The sequence below is a fragment of the Engystomops pustulosus genome, chromosome 2 (assembly GCF_040894005.1).
Source record: "Engystomops pustulosus chromosome 2, aEngPut4.maternal, whole genome shotgun sequence".
Lineage (NCBI taxonomy): Eukaryota > Metazoa > Chordata > Amphibia > Anura > Leptodactylidae > Engystomops > Engystomops pustulosus.
In genome coordinates this window covers 117,398,743-117,413,332 of record NC_092412.1, presented here as the reverse complement: position 1 = coordinate 117,413,332, position 14,590 = coordinate 117,398,743, and positions in this window count along the sequence as shown.

Here is a 14,590-nt window from a genome sequence, read left to right as displayed (position 1 = left end):
ACTCTACATACTATACTATACAGATGGAATAACAGTTTAAGAGCATCTTTTCTTTTAACTCATACTTTTAATTTAAAAATGGACTACTGGGCATTACCATTGCCTTGTCAAATGGGTGTGTCCTAAACACCCTTGATACTGTCAGTACTGTAATACCCATTTGCCAATTTATTCATAAGTTTTGGAGTAATAGTGTAGAAATGGCAATCTACATAGTATAACAAGATGCTATAGAATTGTTACAAAAATTAATATGATTAAATACATACAAAATAAAGGTAAAAATAAAAGTGAGAGTGGATATACTGAGAAAATTGTGCTCAGGAAGACTTGTCCTGTTATGCATTACACAGGCACCCACACATTTGTGTAATGTTTAGTTTTCTATGGTGCAGTGCTGTAGAAGGATTGAACACTTACTGTCAGAAAAGTAGAGTTTCAAGAAGGAATATTTTATGATCAACTTATTGTCCAAATACCTTTCAGAAACAAGTATTGCATAGAGCAGTGCTGGAGAACCTATGGCACGGGTGCCAGAGGTGGCACTCGGAGCACTCTCTATGGGCACCAAGGCCATTACCCCAGCACAGAGTTTCCAGACAGGACTCAAAACCTCCTCCTACAGTCCCTGGCCACTCAGGATGTGCTGTGATCAGTGCTATTTTAAAGGTACACATCCGTAGCTCCCTGGGACTATAGGAGGTGCAGACAAGACTGCATTATTATTGGAGCTCCTGCTCTGGGCCCAAGGAAGGAAGCTACAATGATAATCTAAATGTCCCCATTTTCGCTAAACTGTATTGGGGTCACTGCATAAATTGTCATGTTGGCACTTTGTGGGTTTGGTCGTAGTTTGGGCACTTTGTCTCTAAAAAGTTCGCAATCACTGGCATAGAGTGTACACTGCATTTAAATGCCTGTCAGCTTTTCTGTTTTGTCTGTTTTAGTAAACTGTCGCATAACATTTACTAAATTGTCCTGTAAATTTCCCATTATAAACGAAACAATTTTCTTAAAACCTCTGTTATGCCATTGAGGTTATTCCTCCTGGGAATGTACAAATAAATTGGTACATTTGTATCTTCTTAGGCTACATGCACACTGCCGTGAGTCCGCCGCACCGTAGCACGGCATAGCGATATATGGCCCGGGGCGCCGTAAGACGGGAAAAGATAGGACATGTCCTATCTTTTCCCGGGCTACAGAGCGGTACGGTGCCGCACGTGTGCTGCACCATACCGCTCCCGTAGGGCTCCGTGAGCCCATAGAAGTGTATGGGGGACGTATATCGGCTGCATATACGTCAGCCATATATACATCCCCCATACTGTAGTGTGAATGTAGCCTTAGGCTGGGTTCACACCTCGTTTTTTATCAAACGTTGTAAGGATATGTCAGGAGGATTCTGACATGTCTTTATAATCTATGGTACAGGCGTATCCCTCCCCCTTCCCCTGGATAAAGACCTTAGCTGTCTGTAGCTTGTAGCTTCACTCTTCTCATGTGTTGCTTGCCGGCAGGAAATCTCTGTGTGAGCTCATCCTGGATTGTAAGGGTTGGGGCTAGAGGTAGAGTGCAGCATCAGACAGGAGAACAACATGTCCTCCCGACCCTAAAGTCAGAAGATTTACAATCAGGTCCAGGGGCAACCATAATTGTGTACATCGGGACTGATAGGGACAGGTTGGAATAATATCTGTGAAATGCTGTATTTTTGTTAATTGAATTAGAGAATGTGTTATTTTGTATCCTGAGTTTATTTAAGAATCTTATCTTTCTGGGAATAGCCCTTTAAGGTTATAAAAACTTGATGTACATTGTTCTCTGACCAGAAAAAAATGTTTCCCATTAATATAAACATACTACATATAAATGCACTAAAAATAAACTAAACATAAATGGTAGCTTATTTATATTTACTGTTCTGAACAAAGGCTGATTCTTTGAGGTGACCAATAGGAACTGCAGAAAACTGTCTACACAAATACCTATTAACCTGTACAATGAAGAATGGTAGTTACTGGGATTATGCAATGAATGACACATATCCCCTGTCAACATGAAAGAGCAAAATTGTTTAATATTTGGGAGTCTAAACACTGGGCCCTTAGATATCTTGACCACAGGGGCCACCCACTTCTTCTGAAATGTTCTTTGTAAAAAGGCACATTGGGGGCATCCCCAACCTATGTTTAGCACACAGCTACCCCGTGGAAGTGAATAGAACACATGTTAGGTGTGTTCATAAGTAATCTAATCTCATGTAAAATTCAGAGGGCCCCTATTGTTGTGATTGCTGGGGTCGTAGTAGACAGGTCAGCAGTAATCCTAATCCTATTGTGTGTATAGGGTATAAGTGTCACTAGTGGCACAACCCCAGTACATATTGGGGTGGCTCAACCCCTAACAATGCATGTACCATTTAGAAATATATTCAATTGCATGGTGCAGGTAAATGCTGCTGACTGGTCATGATGATAGCTAATTGAAAAGACAACCTGTAAACTTTTTTTTTTACGACGATTGTGTGGAAGACAGTCCAGAGAACTGTGGTGTGCAAAGGCAGTCCCATTATTCCTGGCATTAATAAGTTTGCCCATTTCCTTCTTCAAAGAGGACGCAAGTACAAATGCACGTGCTGCATGTTACACCAAGTATGCATGTTACAAGGGATGTTGGAAGGGATAACTGTCAGCCCTGGCTGGCTTTTTGGTTGTACTCCCTACAGCACTCCTGATCTGCTGCACTTTACACTGGATACACATGCATTCTCACTTATATAACTTACTTTTACTGCTCACTTTTGGTGGATTGTATGATTTTGTATATTTTTACAATAACACTTTGTATGTTTCTTAGTGTCAATGAACTGTTGAATAAACTACTCACTGTTTTTCATTATAAAGATTTCAAGATTTTGTATATTTGTTGAACCAGTATGTTTTACAAATATGATACTGCAAAACATCAAATAAATATTTTTTCTTAGAAATATTGTGGACTTATTTTGTTCATAATTATACACTAATAATGAAATGGCCATTATTTCAAGCTGGAAACAAATATTACATGATCTTGCGGCGACAGCAGCATTTTTATAAAATGATTTACAATCTGTAACATAATTATATAAACTGTTATATAATATAAAGCATAATTATTCAGTGACACAGGTGCAAAAATAGGTCAGTGCCAATCTTTTACACGAAAAACACCACTGCAAATATATAATATGATATTTTTTTATACGTTTATTGACCCCCTTTGGAACAAAGCCATTTCAGGGCTTTAGGACCAAGCCATCATCTACCATGTGTCACTATAAGTGGATGATACATTTTGTGTGTAGTTATGAAAAAAATGGAAATTTGGCAAAAATTTAAAACAATTGTAAATTTTTCTAAGTTCTACATTTTCTGCTTTTCAGACAGATAGGCCCAGAGTTATTAAAGCCCCTGTGCCAGTTTTTTGTCTGACTTTGCACATTCTTTTTAGTGCAAACTGCTTGCACATGTATTCATAAAGTATCTGAAACACCTTTGTGGCAAACGCAACTTATTTGTGTCGGACGCAGCACAAAATTCTGCCGTTGGACTGTGCACCACATTTATCATGCAGTGTCTGACTGAATTGTGTCTCACACCCTATAGTAAAGGTGCACCAAAAAAAAAGCATTGCAGGTGGCGCAAGGTTCATGAAAAACGCGTGACACATTTTGTGAATCTGTCGCAATCGGCACACTCCACAGACAAACTGCACCCTCTACTGGGCCATAGTCATACCCATTTCCTGAATGTCTACTCTATGGAATAAAGACTGGAATGCATCCTATTATTTTTCTAGGATATTTTGAGGCTTAGAAATTTTGGTGTGATTTTATGAAAATTGACAAAATCTATATTTAGAGGGACCTGCTCAGCACTCAAGTGACTTTGAGAGGCCTAATTAACAGTTAAACCCCATAACTTAGCCCATTATATAAATTATACTCCTCAACTTATGAAAAGCCACTTTTAAGAAGTTTTTTTACTTAATGGAGGAGCAATTTTGAAATTTAAATTTTTTTAGACAATGCATTCATTTTGGGCCAAAAATTAAACATTCACAATGGATTCAATGACAAAAAGTTCCAAAAAGTTACCCAATTTCTGCCGAGTATCCTGATATCCCATATGTTGTGATAACATACTGTATGGGCACATGACAGGGCATAGAATGGAAGGAGTGCATTGTCACATTGTACATGCCAAAATTATGGACATATGGTAACTTTTTTTGTGTGATGACATCCACTGTTCGGCGCTATGTCAACCTTGGTGTCTAAGCTAAGACCCCAGGGCTGTCCATAGTAAATGTCTGTAAGGTTCTGTCTGTGACAGAACCCTACAGGCAGTGTAAGCTATGAAAATCACAAAGTCTGTCTTTAATAGTTTGAGTGGTGCAGATTAGAAAATGGATTTGTTAAAGATGAGGGTCGCACTCTTGCTTGTTTGTATCAAAAAACTTGAGCTTTATTCATACATGGATACAGCGATTACAAAGTAAAATGAGATCTGACGCGTTTCTGACCTTCTCTGTCTCGGTCTGAACTGTCTCTCCTTTCCAAAGGACTCAATTATGCCCCCACTAATCATTTTGATTTATATAAAACTATTTTGGACGTTAATAATTTTGTTCGTTTGCTAACAGTAAAAAAACATTTTTTCAAGTTGGAGGATATTGATAGTTGTAATGCTGATGATTCCAAAGAATTTATTGTAAATGATGTCAAGTCAGTTGATAAAAATTTGAATTTTCCATCTGTCCAAGATGTTATTGTATATGACACACTGAATAGTTTAGCGGGTTGTACTTTTGATGGAGAAAATGAAACTATTAATACAGCTACTAATTTTAAGACTACTAACCCACTATTCTATCCAGTACAATCGAAACCCCCCAGTCCTGGATAAATTCCAGGAGGTCATTCAGTCAGAACTTGTTAAACTACATAGTGAAGCTAGTATGCCTACGACCAAAGAATCTAATTTAACTAACGGAGAAAAACATGCTATCCATTCTATTAGATTTAATTCAGACTTAACTATACGCAAAGCGGATAAGGGAGGGGCAGTAGTTCTTCTTAATTTTGGATTATATGATAAAATGTCTAAAATGTTATTACAGGACCAGAACAACTACATCCCACTCACATACAATCCCACCAAATGTTTTATGACACGGTTAGCTCTATTGTTGGAGGAAGGTGTGATATTGGGTATTCTCACGCCTAAACAAGCTGAATATATGCATGTACAAAACCCAATCACACCAATCTTCCACTGTGCACCTAAGATACACAAAGATAAATTTCCTCCACCCATGTGCCCCATAGTTGCCGGCATCGGCTCTTTAAATGAACATATGGGAGCATGGCTGGACTCATTACTACAGCCACTTGTCATACGCTGTCATGGCTATTTGAAAGACAGTAAACATATACTACAAGTTTTACAACAAACAAACTGGCAATCTCACCATTCATGGCTGACGTGTGACATAGAGGCTTTATATACCAGTATACCTCACCCATTAGCCACTATAGCTCTGTCATATCACCTCAATAAATATTCCAACTATTCTAAAGATTTAAAAATGTATATTTTGGAAGTCATGCAGTATTTATTGAATAGTAATTATTTCCAATATGATGACACTTTTTTTTTTTTACAAAAATCAGGTGCGGCGATGGGGGCTAAGTTTTCCTATACGTTGCTTGGTGGGAAGAGATGTATATTTTCACTGACAATAACCCATTCATTGCACAGATGGTCAGATACGGCCGCTACATCGATGACGTCATCATCATATGGGGTGGTGATGTGGCGGCCGTATCTGATTTCATCGAGTACCTCAATAACAACCCATTAAATCTATATTTTACATTCCAGTGGCATAAAAATAACATCACCTTCTTGGATTTACATCTGGACACACATACTTATTCAGAACATATTTTTACATCCACTTACCGAAAAAATACAGCCCGTAATACAATACTACATAGCTCTTCATGTCACCCCATTCACACTATAAAAAGCATTCCGGTGGGGGAAATGCTTAGAGCAAATAGAAATTGCTCCATAGATACAGCGTTTTTAAAGGAAGTCAATACTATTGAACAAAGACTAAAAAAGTTACACCCAATGGAGCTTAGAAAGAGCTAAAAACATTAGCCAAAATAGATCTAGGGAAAATCTACTCTCTGATTCCCATAGACCTCCCTTTTCCCTCACACAAAGTATTAAACCTACCTTTGTTACCACATATAGTGTAGAACATAAAGCTATAAAAAACATCATTAGCACCTTTATACCTATGCTATATCAGGATGATGTATTGCGGCAAATTTTACAAGGAGGCTTTTCTTTCTCCACCAGAAAAGCCTCAACTATAAGTAGTATACTGTCTCCGAGTGACATTAATAGAAACATTCATACAAGGTCTTGGCTTAGCACTAAAGGATTTTTTAAACGTGGGGCTAAAATCTGTAAAAGTTGCAAATATGCACGTAATTGCAAAACAACGTTAGATAAAAATAAAAACATGGAAATAACTATACGAGATTTTATAAATTGTAACACTAAAAACGTTGTATATTGCATTACATGCATTTTTTGCAACAAAGTTTACATAGGTTGTACGAGCAGGGCATTAAAAGAGCGTATAAGAGAACACCTCAATGGTGTCACCAATTTTGATTATATAAATCCGTCCAATGCCGCTAGGCACTTCATCAACCATCATGATAGAGATTTATCGGGCTTCACTTTCTGTGGCTTGGAAAGGGTTAAACAAAATAGAAGGGGTGGTGACCTCAGAAGAAAACTTCTGAATTGGGAGGGATTCTGGATCCTCACTAAGGATTGCATATAAGTTTTTTGTGTATGTGGGCACGCTCAAAAACGGTCTCGGAAGTGAATCACAATATTTCAATATTTAATACCACATTCAAAGTATAGATAAAAAGTATAGATAAAAACATTCACAATGGTCTTGATATAATAACAGATGGTTGAATTACTACATGTACTGGAATTTGGTTATTACTCGATAGCTCTGACAAATTTGAAATGTGTATACACTTATGTGTTTACTGTAAACTTATGTGTTTACTGTGGACTGGTGTGTTCACTGTGAACTGTAAACTTTTGTGTCCACTGTAAACTTATGTGTTTTACTGTAAACTTATATGTTCACTGTAAACTTGTGTTTCCACCGTAAACCTATGTGTCTACTGCAAACTTATGTGTTTACTGCAAACTTATGTGCCCACTGTTAACCTATTTGTTTACTGTAAACTTTTGTGTCTACTGTAAACTTTTGTGTTTACTGTAAACTTATATGTTTACTGTGGATATCAGATAAAACAACGTTACACAAAAATCAATTGAACTTGCATGTATGAAGAAATATTAAAATGTCCAAAAAGTAAAAGACAAAAAACAATAATCAATAATGAATGTCCAAAGTTGTGAGTCCTAAAAAATAAAAATAAAAAATAAAAAATAAAAAGTAAAAGTCCAAAATCAAAAAGCGAAATTCAGCTTTGTATAGTAAATTGATATCCAGGAGGTTTTGCTATTTAAACAGGATGCAGGGCCCTACACCTGTAAAGACTCATATATATTTTCGCCTTTTTACGAGATTTAAAATAGAGGTATAGACACTCACGGTTGGTTGGCAACAATGGTTCTGATTGTCCTTAAAATTATGTTGCTGCTCTCGATGTGCCGGGGTGGAGAAAAAAACAATCCAGATATCCACATATATTGTGGTTAGCGGCCTTCCACATGTAATGGAGTCTGTGGACGCCGTTTGAAAGCGTGATCTCAAGGCGTTGCGGGATGTTAGTCCACACGCATCCGCTAGACTGAATGGATCCTCCTCCTCCTAATCCAGATCGAGCGACTGAACTGTGTCGCAAATAGTGTGACTGTACTGTGTCACAGATGGTGCCGTGCTACTCACTGGGTGCGGTCGTGCTCGTCAATGGATGTAGTCTTTCAAATTGAGGCTCCAAGTGGTGCACTTTAGTTTGTAAACTTTCTCAAGTGAGTGTCTTTTCTTTTCTTTTATAGGTGATATTGTTATTGCAAATGAGTCATAAAATCAGTAGCTAGACGCGTTTCGAAGCGTGATGCTTCTTCCTCAGTAGCTCTATATTTTAAAACCTCCATGTTAGAACACTTCCTTAAATACCCCTTCCGGGCTCAAGAATTATCCGGTTTGGATTTTTCGGATTGGGTTAAATTACAAAGACCTGACCTGGATCAATCTACTTTGATGTGTTTCAATTCTTTTTCGGATAATGCTGCATTGTTTCAATACATTAATTGAAAAGACCATAAGTCATAGACTAAAATTGTAAATATTCATGTTGGACAGACATATTAAATAAAAATGTCACCAAAAATATACACAGAATAATATACAGACACTAATGTAATAGTGTAAAATGGGAGTTTTTTTGGGGAAGAGAATTTTGTAACAATATTGCCCAAATTTCTATTTTGTCGACTAATGGATATAATCTTGTATCCATAGTTTCAAAATATATGGAAGACACCATTCTCTGTATGGTATTTTTATATATATATGTTTTTTGTGCACATAGTTCAGTGCAAAAGATGCTTATAGATAATGAATAATATATGTATATATATGAAAAACGGTTGGGGGATTTTCATGAGTTTCATAATGGGTGGGGGAAGCTGGAAGGGGCCACATGTGCTGGTATACAGCCCGACTAATGTTGCCTGCGTTACGGCTGCCTCCATCCAATTTATAAAAAACCAAATATTTCAAGTTCTGCATTGAGACCCTTTGGTGCCATCGTGTCGAAGGTGAAAATGAATCTTGATTCCATTCTGGACATTTTAGCGATATAATCTCCACCCCTCCAGTCTTTTTTTACTGATTGTATCGCACAGAATTTTAATTGTGTTGTATCCATGTTGTGGGCTATTTTGAAGTGTTTTGACAGAGTATGGGTTTCTAAACCTTTCTTAATATTCCTTAAATGTTCAGCGATTCTCTCTTTTAGGGGTCTGATCGTCCTTCCAATATACTGTTTTTGACAAGGGCATATTATCATGTAAATTACTCCACTACTGTTGCAAGTGAGGAGTTCATTAATGTTATGTATTGATTCATTGCTAGATGAAGTGACCTTTTGAGTGCGTTTCGTAAAAGTGGTTTTCTTACAACAAATACAATCTCCGCATCTAAAAAAGCCTTTTAAATTCAACCAGGTTTCATTTAAGGTTTTTGATCTGGTCTTGATAGAGGGAGCTATTTGAGAGCCTAAGTTGGGAGCTTTAGTGTAAATAATAGGTGGTTTCTCCGGTAAAAGTGTGTGGAGTGTTCTATCATTCTTCAAAATGTCCCAATGTTGGGTAATGATTTTCTGTAGTTTTTTGTATTGTGTGTTGTATGGAAAAATAATTTTACTTTGATTCTCTCGTGCGGTATCTAGTGAAGTTTCTTGTGAAAGTGGGATTTTTTCTTTGATCAAATCCTCTCTTTTTAATTGTCTCGCTTTTGTTAAAGCAGAGGATAGTATTGTAGTGGTGTAATTCTTTTCTTGAAACTGTACTGTTAACTGGTTAGCTTCTTCCTCAAATTTTTCAGTGGTCGTACAATTTCTCCTTAAGCGTCGATATTGACCAAAAGGTACATTTTCAAGCCATCTAGGAAGATGGCAACTATGTTTAGATATATAACTGTTTTTGGATGTGGGTTTTATGTATGTGCTGCATTCCAACTTGTTATCCACTATATCAATTTGCAAATCTAGAAACTCTACCTTTGTTTTGCTTATATTAGGTGAAAATTTCAAATTATATGTATTTATGTTCAATGTTGAAATGAAATCATATAACTCTATCTCACTTCTGTCCCAAATCAGGATGATATCATCTATGTATCGATGCCAGAGCACCAGGCCGTCGCCAAGCCTGCAATCTACAACTTGCTCCTCCCAATAAGCCATGAACAGATTGGCAAAGCTTGGCGCGAACCTGGTGCCCATGGCCGTACCGGATATCTGTAAATAAAAATCCCCTTCAAAGTAAAAGTAATTATGTTCTAAGATAAATCGGATACAATCCAATAGAAAATTGATTTGTTCGTCTTTTAGGGAAACTGTTTTTCTCAAATGGTGTTCCACCGCTTCAACACCTAAGTCGTGTTTGATGCATGTATATAACGAACTTACATCTAATGTTGCGATGGTCCAATTTTGTTTCCACTCCAAATTTTCTAATATCCTTATGATTTGAGTGGTGTCTTTCAGGTAGCTTCTTGTTTTTTTCACATATGCTTGGAGGAAATGATCTATATACTGAGAAAGATTTGCTGTTAGGGATCCTATGCCTGAAACTATAGGTCTTCCAGGGGGTTTGAACATGTCTTTATGGATTTTAGGCAAACAATAAAAAATGGGTATTCTGTAGTGTTTATGTAAAATATAATTATGTTCTTTTTCTGTTATTACTTGTGCTGATAGAGCTTTGTCGACAAGAATGTTTAATTGTTCTGTGTAGGAGTCAGTGGGGTCGCATAAAAGTTTATGATATGTGTCCGTGTCTCTCAATTGTCGTAGACATTCAATGTTGTAGTCAGAGGTGTCTTGCAATACAATCCCCCCCCCTTTGTCTGCTGGACGTATAGTTAGATCATTATTTTTCTGTAACATTTTTAATGAATGTTGTTCTGATTTAGTTAGGTTTGAATATTTATTTGTTTGTTTCAGCTTGTTGACATCTTTCTTGCAGGATATTTTAAAGGATGTCATTTCTTTGCTCATTTCTTGCCGTGGGAAAAATTTTGATTTCGGTTTTAGATTAGTGTATTGGTGTAGCCCTAAACTTGTGGTGGTCTTCTCTAATGGATTTTTTAAAAAATATTTCTTTAAGCATAAGTTTCTCATATATTTCTCTATGCCTACATATATTTCAAATTTATCCAAAGGGTGGCTAGGTGCAAATTTTAGTCCTTTGTTTAACAGACTGACGTGATTTTTAGTGAGTGATATTTTACTTAGATTAAAAATTCCTAATGTGTCCAGTTCACCATTTGTTATAACTTCCCTACTTTTGTCTTCGGAGTAGTGTCTATTTCTGTGTCCTCTTCTAATCCTCTTTTTCTTGTGTGATGTCCTAGATGTATTTTCTGTGCTGAAACGGGTGAACTTTGTGTTGCTTGTGCATATGTCTGTGGTCTGCTGTGTGTGTGGTCCCTGGTTTGTCGGTGGTTCCTCATTTCGTTGTGCTCTGTCCATGTTTTGGGTGTATGCCTTTGTGAGTGTTGGTGCAATTGTTCGTGATTTGGTTGTTGATAATTTGGAGATTGTCCGTAGTTCGACTGTTGGTGATTGTGGTTGTAATATGATCGTTGGTGTGTGTGTGTATGATATTTCTTCTTGCTGTAATCCGTGGTATGATGGGGTTTCCATGGGGAGAGTTCCTCCCTTTGTTTTTGAAAAGGGGAACTCAAGTTTTGTAATGGTAAGTATCTATTTTGTAAATCAATAGATTGTGTGTTTGGATTGTACCCTTCCTGCCATCTCGGTCTGATCGTTTTTTCTTGATGTTGGGTAGAACTTGATCTCGGAAAATTCTGTATCTTATTCTGATTCCATTTAAATTTTTTGATTTTCTTCTCTATGATTTCCTTTTCTACTCTTTCCAATTTGTTGCAAATGTATTTTTGTCTATTTATAGATGCTTCATTTTCCTCAAAGGATTCTATTTGCCTCTTTTTCTCTGATATCATTGTTTCCAATCCCTCTAGCATTTGTATTCTACGTCTAATGATCAGTCCAATGATTTCTTTGGACTGACTCAATAGTAAAGTGTCCCACTCTATGTTGAATGTATCATCTTGTAAGTCCTCTGCTGGTGCTTTATGTATTCGTAATCCTTGGGGAATTATATTATGTTCGATATATTGGCGTAATGTCTTTATTTCCCATTGTTGTTTTAACTGTTTAATCAAAAGTCTTTCTAAATCGTTAAATGTTTCTCTGACCTGTTGGTCATTCTGTGTACATTCCGTTTGTGTCCCATGTATACCCTGGTCAATGGAAAATTTGTACTCGTTAATTGATTTCTTCTTGTCATCTAAAAATTTCCATAGTGACATATTAGTTTTAGATGGATTCAATTCCGAAAGCAGAAATCAATAGTGCTTAACACTAATAGGTGTTATCGAAAAATGGTTTCTAATACAGTGGGTTTAGTGGCACTTATTGATCTCTGTCACACCGCCTTGGGTGCAGCCACAAAGGGTCTTAACACCAAAAAAGGGCCCCAATGAGAAATTTCGAAAAAAGTTTTTTGTGTATGTGGGCACGCTCAAAAACGGTCTCGGAAGTGAATCACAATATTTCAATATTTAATACCACATTCAAAGTATAGATAAAAAGTATAGATAAAAACATTCACAATGGTCTTGATATAATAACAGATGGTTGAATTACTACATGTACTGGAATTTGGTTATTACTCGATAGCTCTGACAAATTTGAAATGTGTATACACTTATGTGTTTACTGTAAACTTATGTGTTTACTGTGGACTGGTGTGTTCACTGTGAACTGTAAACTTTTGTGTCCACTGTAAACTTATGTGTTTTACTGTAAACTTATATGTTCACTGTAAACTTGTGTGTCCACCGTAAACCTATGTGTCTACTGCAAACTTATGTGTTTACTGCAAACTTATATGTTTACTGTGGATATCAGATAAAACAACGTTACACAAAAATCAATTGAACTTGCATGTATGAAGAAATATTAAAATGTCCAAAAAGTAAAAGACAAAAAACAATAATCAATAATGAATGTCCAAAGTTGTGAGTCCTAAAAAATAAAAATAAAAAATAAAAAATAAAAAGTAAAAGTCCAAAATCAAAAAGCGAAATTCAGCTTTGTATAGTAAATTGATATCCAGGAGGTTTTGCTATTTAAACAGGATGCAGGGCCCTACACCTGTAAAGACTCATATATATTTTCGCCTTTTTACGAGATTTAAAATAGAGGTATAGACACTCACGGTTGGTTGGCAACAATGGTTCTGATTGTCCTTAAAATTATGTTGCTGCTCTCGATGTGCCGGGGTGGAGAAAAAAACAATCCAGATATCCACATATATTGTGGTTAGCGGCCTTCCACATGTAATGGAGTCTGTGGACGCCGTTTGAAAGCGTGATCTCAAGGCGTTGCGGGATGTTAGTCCACACGCATCCGCTAGACTGAATGGATCCTCCTCCTCCTAATCCAGATCGAGCGACTGAACTGTGTCGCAAATAGTGTGACTGTACTGTGTCACAGATGGTGCCGTGCTACTCACTGGGTGCGGTCGTGCTCGTCAATGGATGTAGTCTTTCAAATTGAGGCTCCAAGTGGTGCACTTTAGTTTGTAAACTTTCTCAAGTGAGTGTCTTTTCTTTTCTTTTATAGGTGATATTGTTATTGCAAATGAGTCATAAAATCAGTAGCTAGACGCGTTTCGAAGCGTGATGCTTCTTCCTCAGTAGCTCTATATTTTAAAACCTCCATGTTAGAACACTTCCTTAAATACCCCTTCCGGGCTCAAGAATTATCCGGTTTGGATTTTTCGGATTGGGTTAAATTACAAAGACCTGACCTGGATCAATCTACTTTGATGTGTTTCAATTCTTTTTCGGATAATGCTGCATTGTTTCAATACATTAATTGAAAAGACCATAAGTCATAGACTAAAATTGTAAATATTCATGTTGGACAGACATATTAAATAAAAATGTCACCAAAAATATACACAGAATAATATACAGACACTAATGTAATAGTGTAAAATGGGAGTTTTTTTGGGGAAGAGAATTTTGTAACAATATTGCCCAAATTTCTATTTTGTCGACTAATGGATATAATCTTGTATCCATAGTTTCAAAATATATGGAAGACACCATTCTCTGTATGGTATTTTTATATATATATGTTTTTTGTGCACATAGTTCAGTGCAAAAGATGCTTATAGATAATGAATAATATATGTATATATATGAAAAACGGTTGGGGGATTTTCATGAGTTTCATAATGGGTGGGGGAAGCTGGAAGGGGCCACATGTGCTGGTATACAGCCCGACTAATGTTGCCTGCGTTACGGCTGCCTCCATCCAATTTATAAAAAACCAAATATTTCAAGTTCTGCATTGAGACCCTTTGGTGCCATCGTGTCGAAGGTGAAAATGAATCTTGATTCCATTCTGGACATTTTAGCGATATAATCTCCACCCCTCCAGTCTTTTTTTACTGATTGTATCGCACAGAATTTTAATTGTGTTGTATCCATGTTGTGGGCTATTTTGAAGTGTTTTGACAGAGTATGGGTTTCTAAACCTTTCTTAATATTCCTTAAATGTTCAGCGATTCTCTCTTTTAGGGGTCTGATCGTCCTTCCAATATACTGTTTTTGACAAGGGCATATTATCATGTAAATTACTCCACTACTGTTGCAAGTGAGGAGGGTGTTAAGACCCTTTGTGGCTGCACCCAAGGCGGTG